We start from the raw sequence: 21,716 nt of genomic DNA, 5'->3' as shown, positions 1-21,716 counted from the left end.
TTGATTGACAAAATCTGTGATCCTGGCTCTACCTTCACTGAATAAAATTCATTGAGTCCATTCTTGTTGCATCAGTTGCAGCAAATGTAACATCCACATGTAAATCATTGCTGGGGAAGGGGGAAAAGGTTTTGGTGTTGGATATATGGGAGTTCCTTATATTCTATATGTGAGAGTTTACTGTGACATAAAACTTTTTGAAGACATGAAGAGATGTAGACACTGAGGAAGAATTGGAAAAGATTGTTTTGCCACCATATAATATGTTTTCAAGTTATACCAGATCTATCCATATAGAAAAGACAAAATATTGTTAACTGTAACAAAATACATTTTCTAAAGATTTAGTAATAACTATGGAAATAAGGAAAATCATATGCAGATTAAAAATAATTGAAAAAATAAAAACAATTTGATCAGCAGCTACTAAATCAAAGAAAAGGAAGTTTTCAAGAATGATTTTTAAAAGCAAAATATATTTTAAAATTAAAATAAATATAAATATATTGTTTATGACATAGAGTGGAACTCTTTCCGTATGTGCTTTATATAAACCTTCGAACATGGGATGTGACCACTAAAACTAGGTTTAATTTAGAATGACAATTATTACCCCTAAGAAGACTTTCTTAAAGAATGAGTCAATTGTCCTTTTTCTGAGTTTGTTTTTTATTAGTAACTGGCAATTTGGAAAGAAATATAATGTGTGAAAGGCTAAGAAACTATGTGGAAAATTTCAGAAACAGCTCAAAACGTAGATGTCTCTAAGTGGCTCTCCAGTTTATCAACAGAGTGATAAATATGTGTCCTTTCTACACATGCCTCTTCTGTCACTTTTACTGAACCTGTTATTGGTGCCAGGGTTTGCATATAATTAGGAGACTTGAATCTCTGGACTGGCCATGTGCCAGCTAGTCCCTGAGCCTCAGCAGAGTTACAACTCCTTTTCTGTGGTTCATTGGACTTACCCAGGTCAGCTATTAGGGAGGTGAAGATGGTCAATCACCTCATCAGGGAACCAAGAGTGCCTAAAACTGCAAGCATGAGACTTGCATCCACCATCAATGTAGTATATAAGCCCCCTTCTCAATTTAGAGGTGGAGTAGACATCACCATCTCAGGGTTCACAGGATGGAGTAATAAAATATGGATTAGAGTGGTCTTACTGGTGTTCTACTGTAGAACTATTGTGACTAGTGATGGAAGAAATTGTAGCTTTGATATATAGAAAGTGGCCACAGTAGTTGCTGAGGGCAGGGAGAGGGAAGAAGAAATGTGATGTGGGGACATTTTCTGGACTTGGAGTTGTCCTAAATGATATTGCAGGAATAGATGCTAGACATTATATATCCTGCAATAACTCACTGAATGGACTGGGGGAGAGTGTGAACCATAATGTAAAATATAATCCGTGTAGTGTAGCAGTGCTCCAAAATGTTTTTACCAAAAGCAATGTACATGCCACAATGATGAAAGAGGTTATTGATGTGGGAGGAGTGGGGTGGGGTGGCTTGTGGGGTATATGGGAACATCTCATATTTTTAAGTGTAACATTTTTTGTGATTTATGTATCTTAACAAAATGCATTTAACTAAAAAATATTAAAAAGTCAGGCTGAAGTTTGTTGAGTAGTGAGTAGGAATCGAATATATAGGATCAGAACCCCCCCCTTTACATTTTGACAACCTTATAATTTCTGGATTAATAGTACTAAACTGGTTTCTTTTATTGACTTTTTCATTCAGCCTGTTGCAGTGTGTTCTAGGTTGAAGAAGATGTTTCAAGAAGAAATACTGGTTCACAGAGTGATGAAGATCTTCCAAATGCTATATGTTTTTTGATATATTACCAAAATAGTTCACATTAAAATTGAGAGACCAAAAGCCATCATATAATACATGTTACACTATAATTTTAATTTTTAGATTGAGCTAACAAATGATATTTCAGTTTTAAACATATAATATATAAAAATATATAATCTCACTCCTGTAATTCGTTGCAGGTAGCTCTGCTGTGTTACTTAATAATTAAAAGTGTCTTAATCACAAAGTAATTTCCTGTTTCTCACTCCCTGACAAATTTCTGTTTTCCACTCCTTAGCAATTTCTTTTTTCTCACTGCATAACAACTTCTGTTTTTCTTTCCCCCCTATCTGAAACCTAAAAACATACAGTGGATGGAGAAACCTGAGACCAAGGGCACTATAAGGAGAATAATCAGGGTGGGGAATAAAAGTGGCTATGAGCTCACCACTTCTCCCCCTCCTATGATGCCCACTTTGCAGACCCTAGTTTGCAGGTGGACTCAGTCAATAGAGTTCCTGTCCCCACCTCCTTTTGTCTAGTTCAAATTACAAACCTCTCGGGCAGGTAGATTTGTGTCTGGCTCTCATGACCTCTTCCAGCTTTTCAATAAACTTTTTCCCTGTTGTGTTGAAGTGTTGACGTCAGTAATGACTCTCTGCCCTGCCATGTTCCTCTTCAATATCAACATCAATCTTATTATTAAGGTCATTAATTTGGGGAAACTGGCCTGCTCATGTGGAAGACAAAAGTTTTCTAAAATTCTAGGTTCATCTGAATCTCAAATTTTATCATTAGTAATTATTTTCCTTCATTGTTTCTATTACATTCATTTTCTACAAAAGCCATGTCAAGCCCTGAAGCATTTTTTCTGTAGTCTTTCAGTAATAACATATTTAATTAGTGGCATTGGTAATTTGTTCCATTCTCTTTTACCTTTATTAATCAAGGGAGGACATAGTCAACTTGGTTGATCACTTCAAAGAAAATATTTTGCTTTTGTCATTTTTTTTCTTTTCTCTCCCTTTTATATAGTATTAATTTAGATTCCTTCCTTTAATATTATTTTTTAAAACTTTATTCTCTTTATATTTAATGGAGGTTCACTTTGCTCTTATGTGAATTCATGAGTGGAAGTTGTAGGTCATTGCTTTTAGACCATTCTCCTTTAGAAGAATAAGCATTAACAGGTGTATTTCTCTCTAGTGATTTCTTATTTCTATTTCACATCTTTTGTTATAATTTACTTTACTATAATCCCATGAAAAATCTATGCACATATTTTAAATTTTCCTTCTGATTTATATTTGACTCACAGATTGGGTAAATTTATGTTATTAAATTTCCAAATATTTTGTTGTTAATGTCTAATTTAATTCCATTGTATTCAGAGAACATACTAAGTAAATTTAAGTCTTTATAAAATTATGGACACTTGGTTAATGGCTCAGTATGTGTTACATCTTGTTATATTCTTAAGTGAAATGCTTATGAAAACCATAATAATGTGCTACTACCCAAATCCAGAATTTCTAAAATTAATAATCATTCCAATAGTAAATGATTTTGTACTTTTCTGTTGTATAAATAAACCACACACTATTTTTCAGTTTTTCTTTGGTGCACACCTGTACCCTTACACCTTGTACAGGTGTGCACCAAAGAAAAACTGAAAAGTAGTGTGTGGTTTATTTATACAACAGAATAGTACAAAATATTTTAAGTAACAGAAAATGGACACACACAACACTATAGATGTATTTAGAAATCATTCTTTTGAGTTTTGAAGTTAAATCAAGTTGCGACTATACCATGAAGTAGTTCATGTAAAGTATTATGACAGAAAAATAAACAAATTATACAATAAATAAATAATGAATTAATAGGATAAATTATTGGAGCACAGGGCCTTTTAATGACAGTGAAACAATTTGGTGTAACACTCTAATGGTGGATACAAAACATTACACACTGTCAAAATGCATATAATTGTTCATTTCACCTAAGTTAATTGAGGAAATTTGTTAGTAATAATAGTGTACCAAACATTTTTCATCTATTATAAATAATAACTCTTAGCAATGAACAATAATAAGAACAGGAGAAACAAGGTATGCAGATTGAGATGATGTATGTAAACTCTCTACATCTGCATAATTTTTCCGTAATCCTAAAACTGCTCAAAGAAAGAAAAAAATCTACAATAAATTGGTGTGGAAAAAGTGGCCATGGTGGCTGCTGGGTGTGGGGAATGGGAGGAAGAGATGAGATGCGGAGGCATTTTCGGGACTTGGAGTTGTCCTGGGTGCTGCTCCAGGGACAATTGCTGGACATTGTATGTCCTCCCATGGCCCACTGGATGGAACATGGGAGAGTGTGGGCTATGGTGTGGACCACAGGCCATGGGGTGCAGGGATGCCAAGAGAAGTACTCACCAGATGCAATGGATGTGTCATGATGATGGGGGAGAGTGTTATTGTGGGGGGAGTGGTGGGGTGGGGGCGGTGGGGGTGAATGAGCACCCCATATTTTTTTAATGTAATATTTTTTAAAAAATGAATAAATTGAGTAGACTTTGAAAAATATATATATATTAAAATATCACAACAAAAGCACTTAGAAAATGTTTTCTTGTCTTAGAAAATTGCAGCCACAACAAAGACTATGTAAAGCAAAGAAAATGATTCTGATAAGATACAAATTATCTTTAGGTAGGTTATCTAGAAAGTAGGAAGAACATTTCCAACTGTAAGTATCAGTGAATAAACCAAAGAAGAAATTCCATTACAATTGGGCAACTTCTACTATAACATCATCATATTTTGTAGCTTCTTTTAGATTCAGATTATAATACAACAAAACAACTTCAGCTTCATGCAAAAAGTCATAAATAGGTGTGTGAATTCTAGGCATGAAGACATGCAGGCATAGAATTCTTATAGTTGCAGACTTCTTCCTGGTGTCTTTCTGGAAAACTTAATGACCTGGATGATCTCAATCCAACTTGAAAACTTGTCTCAGAGAGATCTTCCTCCACAATTTGCCTCTGCTGTGGGTTTTGTCCTGAGATTTGTTATGTATCTTGGCACTCCTGTCTAGTGTCCTTTAGCCACTGCATTTGTTTTGCCTGCTTCTTTATATACCTCATCACTAGACAGTCAAAACTACAGGGAATTCATGGATTAATATCATCTTGAGAGATTAAGTCCTTTTCATGGTAATATATTCATTGAACTAAATCAAATATGATTTCATTCATGAAATGAACTGTTTAGTATTGATCTATAAATGAAATATATAAAATGAGTTGTTAAAATATTAAAACTGTTAAGATCATTAAAATATCTGACTGAGGTAACACATATAGAGGGAGAGATGATTTTCATGGAAGGGCACAAATACCATGATGTCTATGTTTTATCCTCATATAGTTAAATTATCTGACATTTACAGCAGCCATTTAGCTCATGAGGTTTCGTTTAATTATGATAAAAATTTCTCCGTTTTTTCATCTCAGTTCTTTCCAAAATTAAAAATAAGGTAATTTATGAAAAAGACTATGTGTGATATGTAAGTACCTGTATCACTGAAAGCCTCTTGGGAGTGCAAATGCAGTGAGACTCTCAATTATATATAATATATATATTAAGGTTTTTATTTTATTTATTTATTTCTCTCCCTTTCTCCCCTCACCCTACTTGTCTGTTCTCCATGTCCATTTGCTGTGTATTCTTCTTTGTCTGCTTCTGTTGTCAGTGGAACTGGGAATCTTTGTCTCTTTTTGTTGTGTCATCTTGCTGCGTCAGCTCTCCGTGTATGCGGCCACCACTCCTGGGCAGTTCGAACTTTCTTTTGTGCTGGGCAGCTCTCCTTATGGGGTGCACTCCTTGCCGGTGGGGCTCCCCTATGTGAGGGACACCCCTATGTGGCACGGCACTCCTTTTGCATGCATCAGCACTGTTCATGGGCCAGTTCCACATGGATCAGGAGGCCCTGGGTTTGAATCGTGGACCAACAATGTGGTAGGCTGATGCCCTATCCATTGGGCCAAGTCTGTTTCCCATCAATTATATAGTTTTGAAAGAAATCTCATCAGAGCCTGTTTCATGTCCTTGTTCCTCAGGCTGTAGAATACAGAGGTGAGGACTAGAGGTAACAGAGTGAAGAGGACAGAAAGCAGATTGCCAATATCTGAGGATGTATTTGAAGATGGGTTCAGATAAATAAAACAACTAATTATGATAAAAAACAATAGAAACTGTGAGGTGGGGGAGGCATGTGAAGAAAGCTTTTGACTGAACTAATGTGAGAAGGGAGAAAACGGTTTAATGTTGAGTATATGGGAATGCCCTGTATTTTATATGATTTACTGTGAACTAAAACTTTTTTTGACAAAATTTTAAAAAGGATATAGACACTGAGGAAGAAATGCAAGAGATTGCCTTGCCATGGTACATAAAGGGCAAAACCTATTACAGTGATTAAAGACAAAACATCAATTTTTTAAAATATTTTTAATATTTTTAAAACCCTAATTTATTTTTTACTTTAGTACTTGTAAGTTATTATGTATTCTACTTCTAATCATTAAACCTATCATTTCTATTTAATGTTCCTACTAATAGAATTTGGCAATATATAAGGTTTCATTTTTTAGAAGTTTTGCATCAGAAAGGGGTTCAACTATGACAGGGGAGGAGCACTGATGTTGGTTGTCATTGATGGGAGATGCATGGGTGGGAGAGAGTACTCCAGGGCATCCATATAGGGTAAGTAAATATGCTCAGATGTTCATTGGGGATTGACATATTGGGTAGAGTTTCACAGAACAACTGAGGAGTGTTGAGTTCCCATTCTGGGGAGCTGTCCTTAATGGAACAGCAACAATCCCCCAAGTGCAAGGGCAAATAACAGTGAAGAAGGATGGTCCAATGATGTGCCCTTGATACTGATGACTATGCTTATGAGCTGATGTGCTTGAAATTTCAACTAGGCCTAGAGCTAAGTGTGCCTAAGAGTTATCTCTTGAGAGCCTCCATGTTGCTGAAATGTGGCCACTGTCTAAACCAAACTCAGCATATAAATGCATTACTTTCAACCTATCATAGGACATGACTCCCAGGAATAAGCCTCACTGGCACTGAGGGATTAAAACCAAGCACCTGCTGGTGATGCAACTAGAAAAAGAACTTAAATGAAAGGGGGAAATGGTAAAGACAAATAAATTTATGTGGCTAAGAAACTTCAAAATGAGTCAGGAGGTCATGAGAGCAGTCACACTTATGCATGTCTCAGCAGGATCTCAGAGACAGCCAAAGTAGATACAACCCCAGGTGGTGGTGCTTCAGAGGGCTACAGAGACACCCAGGCCCTACCTTCATGGCATATGGCTCTGGAGTTCAGTACCTTGTAACTGGGACCTACTTTGGAATTTGTGCTCCTGAGTGAGATGGAGTTGGACTCAGATATGTCTTCTCTACACATGTATCTTCAGTCACTTTTACTGAAACTGTGCCTGGCCCTGGGGTTGGTGTATACTCTGGAGACTTGAATCTCTGGACAGTCCATGTAGCAGCTTGTCCTGGAACCTCAGCATAGTTACAACAACTCCTCTCCAGTTCATTGGACTTACTGAGGTCAGCTAACAAGGAGATAAGGATGGTCAAGCACCAAACCAAGTAACTTTGAGAGTCTACAACTGCAAGGAGAATCCCATCCATCAGCTATGTGGAATCTAAACCCCCTCTCAATTTAGAGGTGGAGTGGACATTTCCATCCCAAGTTCTCAGGATGGAGGGATAAAATATGGATTAGAGTGGACTTATCAGTATTCTATTATAGAATTATTATAACTCCAGCAATGGAAGAAATTATATCATTGATGTGGAGACAGTGTCCATGGGAGTTACTGAAGTCAGGGAAAAGGAAAACAGTGTGATAAATGGCATTTTTGGGACTTAGAGTTGTCCTGAATGATATTGCAGGGACAGATGCAGGACATTTTATATCCTGCCATAACCCACTGAATGGACTGGGAGTGAGTGTATACTGCAACATAAACTATGATCCATGCTGTGTAGCAGTGGTTTTTTTTCTGTTTTTATTTCTGTTTTTATCTTTTTAGTTGTTCTTACATGCTCTTCAAAATCTCTCTCTCTCCTGTTTTTCCCTTTCAATCTGAAGAACTCCTTTCAGTATTTCTCAAAGGGCAGGTTTCTTAATGACAATCTCTCTTAATTGATGTTTATGTGAATATTTTAAACTCTTCCTCATTTTTGAATGCCAGCTTTGATGGATAGAGAAATCTTGGCTGGAAGCTTTTTTCTTTTAGCACATTAATTATGTCATGCCACTGCTTTCTTGTCTCAATGGTTTCAGATGAGAAATTTGTACTTAGACTTATTGGGCCTCCCTTGAATGTGATAGATCACTTTACTCTTGCTGCTTGCAGTATTTTCTTTCTTGAACATTGGACAATTTGACAAGTATATGTCATCAGGTAGACTTGTTAGGTTTTATACTGTTTGAGGTGCACTGAACTTCCTGGACTTGTACTTCCATGTCCCTATATAGAGTTGGGAAATTTTCAGCCATTATTTCCTACAACATTCATACCACTTTCTTCCCTTCTCTTCTCTCTCTGGGATGCCTATAATGTGTATTTTTGTGCATTTCATGTATCATTCAAATCCTTAAGTCCCCACTAGATTTTTTCTATCTTATCTATCTGTTCTACCATCTTTCTGATATCAGCTATACTATCTTCCACATCACTGATTTGTTCCTCTCTCTGCTCAAATCTGCTGTTATGTACTTCCAGTGTATTTTTTATTTCTTGCATGTTGCCATTCCTAACCATCATATCTTTTACTTTTTATGTACATTTAAAATTACTTCAGTATGTTGGCCCAGTGACTACTTAATATCCTTATCTCTTCCTTCACTTAATTAACCTAATTCATGGTATTTGTTTGGACATCTCTGGCTAGTTGTTACATGTTTGGAATCTCCTATGTTTTTCAGTTTGCTCAATAGACTTGGCCATGCCTACCTGTTTCTTAGTTGGGCTTGAAATTATTTGTTGTTGTATAGACACCTGTTTATCTTGATGAATTTATTCTATTGTTTAGCATCTCTTTCTACTCTAGGGTTTTATTTTGTTGTTAATTGTGTGTGTGGTAAGATTTCATTTGATACTTTGTGACTCATTCTATTTCCTTGCTGTTGTCTATGTTATCTAGGGGGAAAAATAGGACAGGTGAAAAAGACAAAGATAAGAAAAGAAAAAGAATGATACTACTACTAATAAAAAGGTAGAAGAGGAACTGTACAAGACATAGGAAAATAAATAATCAATGAATAAGAAATCTTAATAAGTACAGAGGAATAAGAATAAAAGAGGAGAATAGAAATAATGAAATGAGAAAAACAGAGAAAAATATACAGAATGAAGGAAAAATCACAATGATGAGAAGGAGAAAGAAAAAAAGAAAGAAAAAAGTAAAAGAGAGCAAAAATGAGGAGAAAATAGAGAGAGAAAGGAAAACAAGAAAGATTCAAGTCCAGAAAAAAGAGGTGGAATGAAAGAAAAACAACAGGAAATAGAATACAGAAAACTGAAGGAAAGAAAAGAAATTACATAGTTAGAAAAAAAAATGGAAAAAAGAGAAACCAAGAAGGAGAAGTACCACAAACAAGAGACATGACAGCAGCAAATAAAACAAAACAAACAAAGAAACAAATAAAAAACAATAAAAAACTAACCTTCCCTATAAGCCTTGATGGAGTTTCTCAGGCTGCCAGTGCTCATCAGTCAATCATTCTGCCACCTGCCTATTACAGGTGATGTTCTTGATTTTAGTGACTAAAATAAGAAATAAAAAATGAACTATTAAAAAAAATAACATATCCAAGAAAACCTAATACAAAAAGGATGTCTATATGTCCCCTGTCATAAGGTATCACCTAGATGCCTGAAAACCCCATTGATCACTCCTGTAGGAGAATTGGAAATGGATCCAGGGACCTCATATATGCAAGTTGGGAATTCCTTCACTGAGCTAAACTATCTCCTTTGTGTTAATTAGACTTCAGAAATTTATCTGCCTCTTTTCCCCCAGGAATTCCAGACGTTTAGAGTTTTCTAGAGGCCTGCTGATTAGGTGCCTGTCCCCAAACCCTCTATAATCTATTACCTCTCTTTTCCAGGGAGGCTGGGCTTGACAGTCTGGCCAAGCAGATTCCCTCTTTCTTCTTCCCTTGAGGTGAGGGTCCCTTCAGAGATTAAAATGGGACTCAGCTTGCCAAATTCACCACAAATAAACCACTCTCCACTCTCCCAGACCCCTCTTCCTCCCACTGAATGCTCCCTTTCATTCCTTTGGGAGCAGTGGAAGGTTATTTACCCTGAGGTGGGGTATATGTGCAGTTTCCAGCCACAGGGACAGGCAACTCATAGTTTTCCTTTGGCTTCCTTACCTTTCTTTCCAATTATCTCTTAGAAGACTCAGAGCACATTAAAGATATACACACACACACACACACACACACTAATTAACTACTTTAGCTTGACCCCTGCCTTCTCTCCACTTTTTTTTTTTTGTGTGTGCGAGAGAGTCAGATGCTACCTACTTTGGTGCCATTTTCTTTTAACTCCTCTATATTTTCTATGGAATTTTTGTGTAATCCAAAGCTTCTTTGACAATAAAATGAAAAGAATGGGACACTGGTGGAACGTACAAATGAAACTGTCATTGTACATACAAGATAACAGATCATACAGTGATGATAGACTAAATGTATAAAAATTATTTTATTTCAATAATTTTAAATTTTTATTTTTTATTTTTTATTTTTGTATTTCATTTGCTCTTTGTAATAATTATTATTTCATTTTCTTATTCACTTTATTTGGCTGTTTTTTGTCTTTGTTTTTAGAGAGGTTTTGAATCACAGAATGGTCACAACTATGGCAAGGGAAGACCACTGGTGTGGGGTAAGAGTGATGGAGGTATGTGTAGTGAAGGGTGCACTTGGGACATGCCTCTAAGAAATATGAATGTGTTCAAGTGTTCATGGGGCATTATCTTGGTGGGTGGAAACTGAAATAATAACTGAGAGAATATTGAATTCCCATCCTGTGGAATCCTGCTACATTCTTCAATAGATACACAAGAATCTGACAAGTACAGGGGCACTGCATAGAAAAGGAACACATACCATTAGGCCAAGCCCTTGATATTAATGATTGTACTTATGAACCTTATATTGTGCAAATGAAACTTAGCTTAGTATTATATATATTGCCTAAATGTTATCTCCTGAAATTCTCCTTGTTGCTCAACTGTGGTCTCTCTCTAATTCAAACTCAGCATATAAATGCACTATCTAACCCCCATCATGGGGTATGACTCTCAGAGATGAGCTTCCTGTCACCAAGGGATTATTACCAAGCATCAACTAGCAATGCATTTGGAAAATGACCTTGTCCAAAGGGGGGAAATATTGAATACAAATGAGTTTTTATGTCTGAGAGATTTTAAAGTGAGTCTGACTTACACATTTCTCAGCAGGATCTCATTGACTGTTACAGTAAGCAGTACCTTAAACAGTTCCTGAGTGCACTATAGACATCTAAACACTCTAAGCATGGCAGATAGGCTCAAGAATTTGGGACCTTGTGAGTGGACCTTACTGTGAAATTTACATCACCCATTATAACATAGTTAGACTCATGTATAGTTTCCCTATATGTGGCTCTTATGCCTTCTGCCTCCTTAATTTAACCTTATAATTAGTGCTATACTTATCAAATATATGTCCCAGAGACTTAAATCTGTGACCTAGTCATGCTCTAGTTAAGCCCTGAATCTCAGCAGGGTTTCCTGTTCATTGGACTCACCCAGGAAAACTAACAAGGTAATGATAATTGACCAAAACCATCCCAAGGAACAAAGAGTGTCTGGAACTCCAAGGACAGTTCCATCCATCCACCCTATGGGATCTAAGTCCTCTCTCAATTAGAAATGGAGTGGGGATCACCATCCCAAATTACTCAAGATTGAGGGATAAACAGTGGACTAAAGTAGACATTATTATTATAAGAATGGAATAACTTGTATCACTGATATAAAGGCAGTGACTCCCAGATTTTCTGAGGGGAGAAAAGGGGAAGAATTAGTGTTTAACAGCAGTCATTTTTAGGATATTGGAATGGTCCTTCATCACATTGCAATGACAGGTACAGGCCATTATATATTTTGTCAAAATCTATAATATTATGGAGGGCAGAATACAAAGTATAATGTAAACTCTATTCCGTGGTTTTTAGCAATGCTTCAATATGTGTTCATCAATTTTAACAAGTGTACCACACTAATGAAAGATGTTGCTAGTGTGGGAAAGTGGGGAGGTGAAGTGGGTAGGGCATATGGAATCCATTATATTTTTTTATATAACATTTATGTAATCTAAATCTTTAAAAATACAAAAACAAACATTAAAAAAATAACAGAAATAGAAAGTATCCAAATTGAAAAGAAAGGAGTAAAACTTCCCCTATTTGCAGCTGAAGTGATCCTATATACAGAAAATCCAGCAAACTCTACTACATTCCTTGAGTTAATAAATCTGGAAAAGTGACAGATACAAGACTGATACCCAAAAATCAATAGTGTTTCTATACACAACCAATGGCAATCATAACAAGAAATCAAGAAAAAAATTAATTTACAAGAGGAGCTAAAAGAATCAAATATCTTGGAAGAATTCTAAATGAGGATGTAAAGGACTTGAAGAGAGAAATTACAAATCAAGGCTACATGAACAAAGAAAGTCCTAAGTAATTGGAAGTATATTCTATTTCATGGATTGGAAGACTAAATGTATTTAAGATGACAATACTCAAAGAAATTTACAAATTTAATCACAATAAAATTACAAGAAGTTTCTTTGCATAAATATAAAAACCAATCATCAAAATTATATGAAAGGGTAAGGGGTCTCAAGTAGAAAAAGTTATATTGAAAAAGAATAGTGAAGTTGGAGGACTCATAATTTCCAATCTTAAAACATTTTATAAAGTGATGGCAAGCAAAACCTCATTGTTCTGGCATAAGGGCAGGCATGTAGACCAATAGTAGACATGATGGCTGATGGGTATGGGGAAAGGCAGGAAGAGATGAGAGGTGGAGGAGTCTTTGGGACATGGAGCTGCCCTGGATGGTGCTTCAGGGGCAATCACCGGACATTGTAAATCCTCACAGGGCCCACTGGATGGAATGGGGGAGAGTGTGGGCCATGGTGTGAACCGTTGACCATGGGGTGCGGGGGTGCCCAGAGATATACTTGCCAAATGCAATGGCTGTGTCATGATGATGGGAGGGAGTGTTGCTGAGGGGGGGGAGAGGTGGGGTGGGGGAGGTAGGGTTCAATGGGACCTCATATATATATTTTTTTAATGTAATATTATTACAAAGTAAATAGAATAAAATAAAATAAAATAAAAATTTAAAAAAGTCAAAAAAAATATATAATAAATTTAAGAATTCAGGAGTCAACTCTCAGATTTATGGCCAGGTGATTTTGTTAATGTGGTGAGGGTCACTCGATTGGGGAAGAATAATCCCTTCGACAATTATAATACTGCTGGAAAACTGGATCACTATTTGCCAAAAGAAAAATTAAAGGTGGACACCTACTTCACAACATAGACAAAATCAGCTTCAAGTGGATCAAAGATGCAAGATAAGATCTAGAACTATCAAACTCTTAGAAAAATAGGTAGGAAAAGATCTTCAGGACCTTGTGTTACTCAATAGTTTCTTGAACATTACACCCAAAGCAAAAGCAAAAATTTAAAAAAAATTCATAAATTGGATCTCATCAAATCAAAATAAAATAAAAAAGTTATTTCTCAAATGATTTTATTATTAATGTAAAGTGACAGCTCACACAATGGGAGAGAATACTTGGAAACCATATATCTGGTAAATCTTTAATATCCCTTGAATATAAAGAAATATTTCTACTTACCAACAAAAAGACAAGCAGCACAATCAACACATTGGCAAATGATATGAATGGCTCTCTCTCTAAAATGTTGGGGTTTAAGATATATTTAGCGGATTTGAATCTCTGGACTGACAATGTGATAGCCAGGTCCTGAGCCTCAACAGACTCCAGCACCTACAATATGATTTATTGGACTTATCACACTCAGCTAAGATGGAGTTGAAGAAGGACAACCACCACACCATGGAGCCTAGAGTGATTACAACTGAAAGTGGGAGGATTGCATCCAACATCCATGTGGAATCTGAGCCTCCTCTTGACATAGAGGTGCAATGGACACAACCAATCCAATATCCACATAGAAGAGGTGGCATTGGATTGGGAAAAGTGGACATGGTGGCTGATGGGTATGGGGAAAGGCAGGAAGAGATGAGAGATGGAGGCGTCTTTGGGACATGGAGCTGCCCTGGATGGTGCTTCAGAGGCAATCACCGGACATTGTAAATCCTCACAGGGCCCACTGGATGGAATGGAGGAGAGTATGGGCCATGATGTGGACCATTGACTATGAGGTGCAGAGGTGACCAAAGATGTACTTACCAAATCCAATGGATGTGTCATGATGATGGGAATGAGTGTTGCTGGGGGGGGGGGGGGGGGGAGAGGTGGGGTGGGGGGGTGGGGTTGAATTGGACCTCACATATATATTTTTAATGTAATATTATTACAAAATCAATAAAAAAAATGTAAAAAAAAAAAAGGGATAAATGGAAAAAAAAATAAATGTGATTTGTGTAAAAAAAAAAAAAAAAGAAGATATAGGAGTGGCCAAAAACACATGAAAAGAGACTCTATCATTAGTCATTTAGGAAATCAAAACTAAAATAAAATATCATTTCACCCATTTTAATTGCTGTTATTTAAAAAATGAAAATAAAAACTATTGAAGAGGATGCAGAGAAATAGGAACACTCATTCATTACTGGTGATAAAATAGGTTACCAGGGGATGTGTGGAGATAGGGAATGGAAAGTTAAACTTTAAAATTTCCAGAGTTCCTACTTTGAGTGATGGAAATGTTGGTGACGATAGCACAACATTTTGAATGCAATAACCAGTACTGAAATATATATCTGAACATAATGAAAAGGGGAAATAGATTTTAAAAATGACAACAAAGTAATAATTTAAAAAACACTCCATGGAACTACACTACACAAAGTTTAATTGTACCTTAAACCATGGTCTTTAATTTATAGTACAATTATAAAAATGTGCTATCTTCAATTCTAACAAATGTCCCTCACCAAAAAAATTGTTATTGGTGGGGTGGTATTTGGGAATACTTTGTTTTATGGATGATTGTTCTGTTAACACACAACTTCTCTATTTAAAGGATAAAATAAAACATTTTGTAATATTCTACAATATCCCTGAAATATTGTCCAATGACAAATTTAATTATAGACTTAAATCTGAGGTAGTACTTAGTTGGATATGTTATTTAGGGTTCAAAGTTATAATATGATCCTTAGGTTTTTATAATTATATATAACTATCAACATGTATTATTAAAAATATAATGATTCATGCAAAATGACAAGGCTAATGTATCTTCTCTTAATATTAATATTCACTGAAAACGTATTTCCCATTTTCTCTGAATGTTTTTATTGCTTAAAATTGTTTTAAAAATAATTAAAACATTTCACCATCTTTAATGATTTTGTTGAATGTGTAAAATTAAAAGAAAACTCTTCTCTCAATTTAAAACCTTTCCAATAAAATAGAAGAGTAAGAAAATGATTATTAAATCTTATGCAATAATAATATTAACACAAAAGGATTGCAAGTACAAAGAGCTCACAGTTTTTATGAGATTAAGGGGATGCAGCTCATTACATCTACATTCTCAAGATATTTCATATGTAGAGTTACAATTTTGGGCCAGAAGCCCTGAGAAGTTATGGTAACCTCTTATCAGGAAACTGGAAGATAGGGGTTTATTTTCCATGATTATATTATAAAGGAATAAATTACTTCCTTGGGGAAAGATGGCAGATTAAACAGTTTAACTCAGGTTAGACATGTTCTTGATTTTGGCCCTTATCTGAGTAGGTGAGTACCCAATGCAAATATGATCTTTTCAAGATGTTACTACTGTTAAGGTGAGCTCCAAATGAATCAGATTGGATTTAATATGGATTGATGGCATCCTTTATAAGCAGAATGATGTTAAGACAGAGGGGTTGATAGCAACCAGAAGCTGTAAGTTAATGGGAAGCAGAGAAAGGAGAAATCACTGCTATGTGTATTTCCACATGATGGGAATGCCAAGTACCAGGGATTGCCCAGCAGCAAGCAACAGGATTTCATAGTTGTATTAGTCAGGGTTCTCTAGGGAAACAGAATCAACAAGGGATTTCTGTTGATAGTAAAAGATTTATCAGTCTCTCACGCAGCTGTGGGATGCACATGTCCAGGTTCTGCACGCAGGCTGCAACCAGGAGCTCCAATGAAAGTCCAATGAAGATTCTTGATGAGTTTTGGGAGATGTTGACTATCCAAAGAAGAGCTGGGAAATTCTGTCTCAATGCTGGAATCACTTCCCTTTTAAGGAATTCACCTGATTGGGTTAAGTGTCACTCACTGCTGATTGCATTCTCTGTGATTGATGTAATTATAACCAACTATCTATGATTTACCACTGCAGTAAAGTCAATGGTGACCTAAGTTCATGAATACCCTTGTATTACAGTTAGCCCAGTGCTTGCTTGACCAGACAACTGGGCAAAATTACCTGGTTGAGTTGACACAATAGCCTAACCATCACAATAGTATTCCAGAATGAAGCATTACCATGCTGTTTTCTCTGTTTTGGATTTATCCTCACCTCAAAAATTGTTTAAACCAACTCATTGTATTTTATTTGTTTAATACCTCGAAAAGGAAAACAACACCTTATTTAGTGATATTTACAATGAGTTGATTCAACATTTTACATCTTATATTTCCATATTTTTAAAAATAAAATATTATTGAAATGTATCATTCATACATGCACTTACATAACCAGTATATGCATAATAAAATGTGTGTATTTACAAAACAAACATGCACATTATCCTATAAGGCTCCCCTTCATCTCCCTACTCCCAATACCTTGCATTGATGTGAAATATTTGTTACAAACAAAGAAAGAGCATCACAAAATATTACTTCTAATTCTAACTCATATCTTACATTTGGTGTATTTTCTCCCAATCCCCACATTTATTAATACCCTATATTGGTATTATGCATTTGTTATCATTAAGGAAAAAGTTTATTTTATTTGTCCTGATAACCACAGTTCATCATCCACTACTGAATTTCCTGTGATATAAAGTCCCACATTTTGTACAATCCATTCAAAGTATGCACTCAGTGGCTCTCATTTTCATCACAAAGTTGTGCTATTACTCCAAAATAAAAATCCAATACCCACTGTGATGTTTGTCTAATCTGTCAACTCAGCTAGGTAATGTGCCCAGTACCTGGTTAGGCAAGCACTGGGCTAATGGTAATACAAAGACATTTCATAGACTTTAATCATCAGTGATTTCATTATACAGATGGCTGATTACATTAATTAAAGAATTTGCCATGAGAAATGAGTGACATCCCATCCAATCAGTTGAAGGCCTTAAAAGGGGAAGTACTTTCAACAGTCAGAGAAAGTTCCCATTTACACTTCAGACAGAATTTCCTGGGGACTCATCAAGGACCTTCATCAGAGCTCTTGGTTTGCTGCCTGCCCTGTGGAATTTGCACTTGTGCATCCCCATGGTGTCGAGAAAATTTTATAAAATCTCATAAATTTACAGATATCTCCTAACAGTTATTTTCCTATACCTCCTATTTTTGTACCCTAGTATGGAAAAAATATCTTCTTACTATAGCCGCTAAATATTACAACATACAATTACAGGTTTTTCAAATGGAAATGCCAAGAGAGATAGGAGGGATGAAGAATTTTTTCCCATATGTTTTACAAGGAGAATATTGCCATTTATTAATTTAAATTTGTATTTGCCCTTAAAATTGTTTAATTTTTCCTCTTTCAATAATAAAATCCTGCATCAGCTAATCTTCAGAATTTCAACCTATAGCAATCCTGATTTGATATCTATTCATGTTAATTTTATAAGGCTTACCTATATAAGCAAACAAACACATAAATATATGTATTTGAATTATTGACATTATATGCAAATAAGGTATATTTATCTTTCAATTTTTTCTGTCAGATTTCTTATTACCCATGGACATACGATTAGACCATTACATGCATTTTCGGGAATGTCAGATATACACTGAAGCAGGTATTAAATCCAAAGACTGAATTTGAAGCTGAAAACAAACGGTCAATTTTGACTGAATACCAGGGCCAAAGACAAAGTTATTCAAGATAATCCAAAAGTGAGGATTAATTTCAGATTTTAATTTAAAAAACAAGCAAGAAAACAAACACATCAACAAAGAAAATATTTGATATAAATACTCATATTCCTTGACACTTTACATGAAATATAATAAGACTGAAAGCAGTCTGGTTGATAAAAAATTTAAAAATATCGAAGATATTGGGATATATAAAGAAGATGGGGAATGACATCATCATTTAATCTAATTTTGAGCAGATAAAGATAGAGTGAATCAACAGGGAGAGTTGAAAATTATTGTCATTTAAAAAATCTTTTTCTGAGTGCTATGAACATTACAAATATTTTTAAAAGTGGTTACTATTAACACAGAATATTAAAAGTAAATAATAGCATTACTGAGCTATGGATAAATATGTGTGCTTTCCTCTTTCAACAAATGCTTTTGCTTTTTATAACTTCTCATGAAATTTTTAATTCATGTGAAAGCTTTAAGAGAGAATTAAATGATCTATAACTTTTTTAAATGGAAAAAATATTAATGTTCAAAAAGATAACATAAATTGTTTTTCCTGTTTTTCAGTTATCATTATTCTAATACTTTGTTTTCTTCTACCTTATGACAGTTACTGAAATGCCTTTACAGCTTTCTGAAATTAAAATATTGACACATGAACACATATAAAAATAAGTAATTCTCATATTCTGTAGTTCTGAAATAATGAAAACTACCACGTCTTTTCCTTTCTCTGTATTTAATAGTTTTCAAACTATGCTTTTTTTCTTCTCACTATATCACCCCATCAAAAATTTTCCTTCTTGTTAAATATATTGAGTTTCATATTTCTGAATCTGTGTATATATATCTTCATTTTGGGAAACATTTTCCGGCTCTTTTACAAACTACTACTGCGTGTTTTCTATATTTCTAATAATAGGATTAAGTAAAGTATCAGTTCTGGGTAGATAATGTGTAAAGAATTAATATTAATGATCTGGAATCACAAAAACTTATAAGCCTGTTGAGCACAAAACACAACATAAATCAATCGAGATAAACACCAAAAGTTATAAACATGCTGACCACAAATAGACTGAAAATAAATTGACAAAAATATCTTTTTGTAATAAATGATAACCAGACATTTGAGCAAAGAAATGACACGGATGACTAAATACCAGCCAGTGGGACACTTTTTATAAAAAAACAGTGAAGATGCTGCTTCAGGGAGTTTCAGGCTTAGCCAGAAGGACACCTACTCAATTTGACTCTAAAGTCCAATACCTGTGCTAAGAGATTTGCTGCCATTCTTGCTAACACACTGTGGTCACACCAGCACCTTTTGCAATTGGCTTTATGTCCTCCACTAATGCAATATTGGACCTGTATCCTAAGTCCATTCTTCAAAAGATAGTCCAGATGCTCACAAACTGGTAGTGCAAAAGCTCTACTAGCCTCTAGTCCAGTAGCTTTTGGGCCAAAGAACAGTAAAGGCTCTAATATTCTTCCCAATTAAATATATTATAGTTCTTGATCTATATTGAGCAATGGTAATACTGGAAGCTGCAAGTAAGCAAGCAAATGAATTGCACTGAGCATTGAACCTGTAATAGTTTGGGACCTATTTTCAAATCTTAAGTTTACTTTCAATTTGACCTGCTATGGGTTTCTTACAATCACCACATTTACAAGACACTTTGCATAGTGGTGGATATTGTGCTCTTTACAAATTGAAACTTCCTAGCAATCCTGCATCAAGCAAGGCTATCTGACAATTTTTGTAATGGCACGTGACCAATAAAATCCTCAGTATCATATTTCAGTAATTCATGTAATATTTCCACCTTTTTCATTGTTATTATATTGGTGATCTGTAATCAATCAATTCAAGCACAAGTAGTATGGCAATGGAGAACACCCTGGTCTGTGGAATTCTAAGATGCATGGTTTACAAATGATACAGTCACTATGACCTCTTCTAGAGTATGCTGGTAGGTTGTGACCTTGGGACTCAAAGATACAAAACTCTAACTGTTGAAGGGATAGGGCGTTCAGTAAAACATTCAGAATTGCTAGCAATTAGGCTAGCAATTGAACATCTAGTAAAAGAGAAGAAGGAGAAAATATACACATTTCCAGATTCACGGACAGTAGCTAATGGGGTAGCTGAATGGTCTGAATCATGGAAACATAATAACCATGACATTTAGAATACACAAATAAGGGATAAAATAGCTAACTCAAATAGAGATGCCATGATCATGCATGTATCAGCATATCTAAAGGACAAATCTAGGACAAAAAAAAAACCATAAAAATGTAGTGGACAGATTAAAGAGAATAGAGAAGGAACAGAGAACAACTATAACTAAGGTAATAAGAAAGATAAGGGGAAAGAAAGCTACAAAAATGTGAGATAACACCTTGCAGGAAATTAGAAGATTGGACAAATGAACACACAGTGTACCAAGGACTATATAGACATAAAAGGGAAATTTGTCCACATACACACATATTGCAAGAGTCATTCATAAATGTGAGGCATGTAAAAAAATAAAGTTTGGAAACACAAAACATTACATCTGACAATCAAAACCAGATTCAGTGTTTGAAATAAGGCAAATTGATTATATAGGACCTATGCCAATAACAGAAAATCAACCTTACTCTTGTAATATATTAGTCATATAGTAAGGAATTGGAAAGCCATTTCCACCAAAAAAGAATGATCAGTAATCACCTATTAAAGGACCTGAATCATGGAAAACATGTTATGGAAACCATCTCACTATGGAATCAGATCAAAATAATCATTTACAGAAGAAAGTAAGTACAGATCTGTGCAGAGAATGAAGTTCTATCCTAGAATTTTCATTTAGCATACAAACCTACAGCTGAAGAAAGCATAGAAAACAACAATGTATCATTAAAAGAAAAAACATACTAATAGAATTGAATGGTTGGTTTCAACAAGTTAAGAAGTCTTAAATTATAGGGAAATATTAAAATCACTTAGTTCTATAGACATGATTAGAACATGTATGGAAATAAAAATACCATGTCATGCAAAGACATTAAAAAAAAGGGAAAGGTATTTGATGCAAAGAGACAAATATGGTGATTGTTTAAGAATTTTTTATTCATAATCAGTATTTTATTTTTTATTCATAATTATTATATTGTTTTTATTCTACTTAGGTATAATCTCCCTAGGTTCATATAGACACTAATAAAATAAGGTAGCATTAACTCTGTTAAATTTTTAAGATGATAAAAATTGTAAGTTTTTGGTTTTTGAAATTGTCACAAATGCTTTTAACAATAATTCATTTGTCTAAAATTAAAATGACTAGTTTTTTGAAGAACAGAATGAGTGACATGACACTTAATTGGATATGAAAGGAGTTGGTTTGTAAAAGCTTGTTTAGGGGGCTGTATTTTGTCCCAAGATAGGATGGATGGTTTTCAAAATAT

Source organism: Dasypus novemcinctus, chromosome 16, assembly GCF_030445035.2.
Source record: "Dasypus novemcinctus isolate mDasNov1 chromosome 16, mDasNov1.1.hap2, whole genome shotgun sequence".
Classification (NCBI taxonomy): Eukaryota; Metazoa; Chordata; class Mammalia; order Cingulata; family Dasypodidae; genus Dasypus; species Dasypus novemcinctus.
This window is presented reverse-complemented; position numbering follows the sequence as displayed.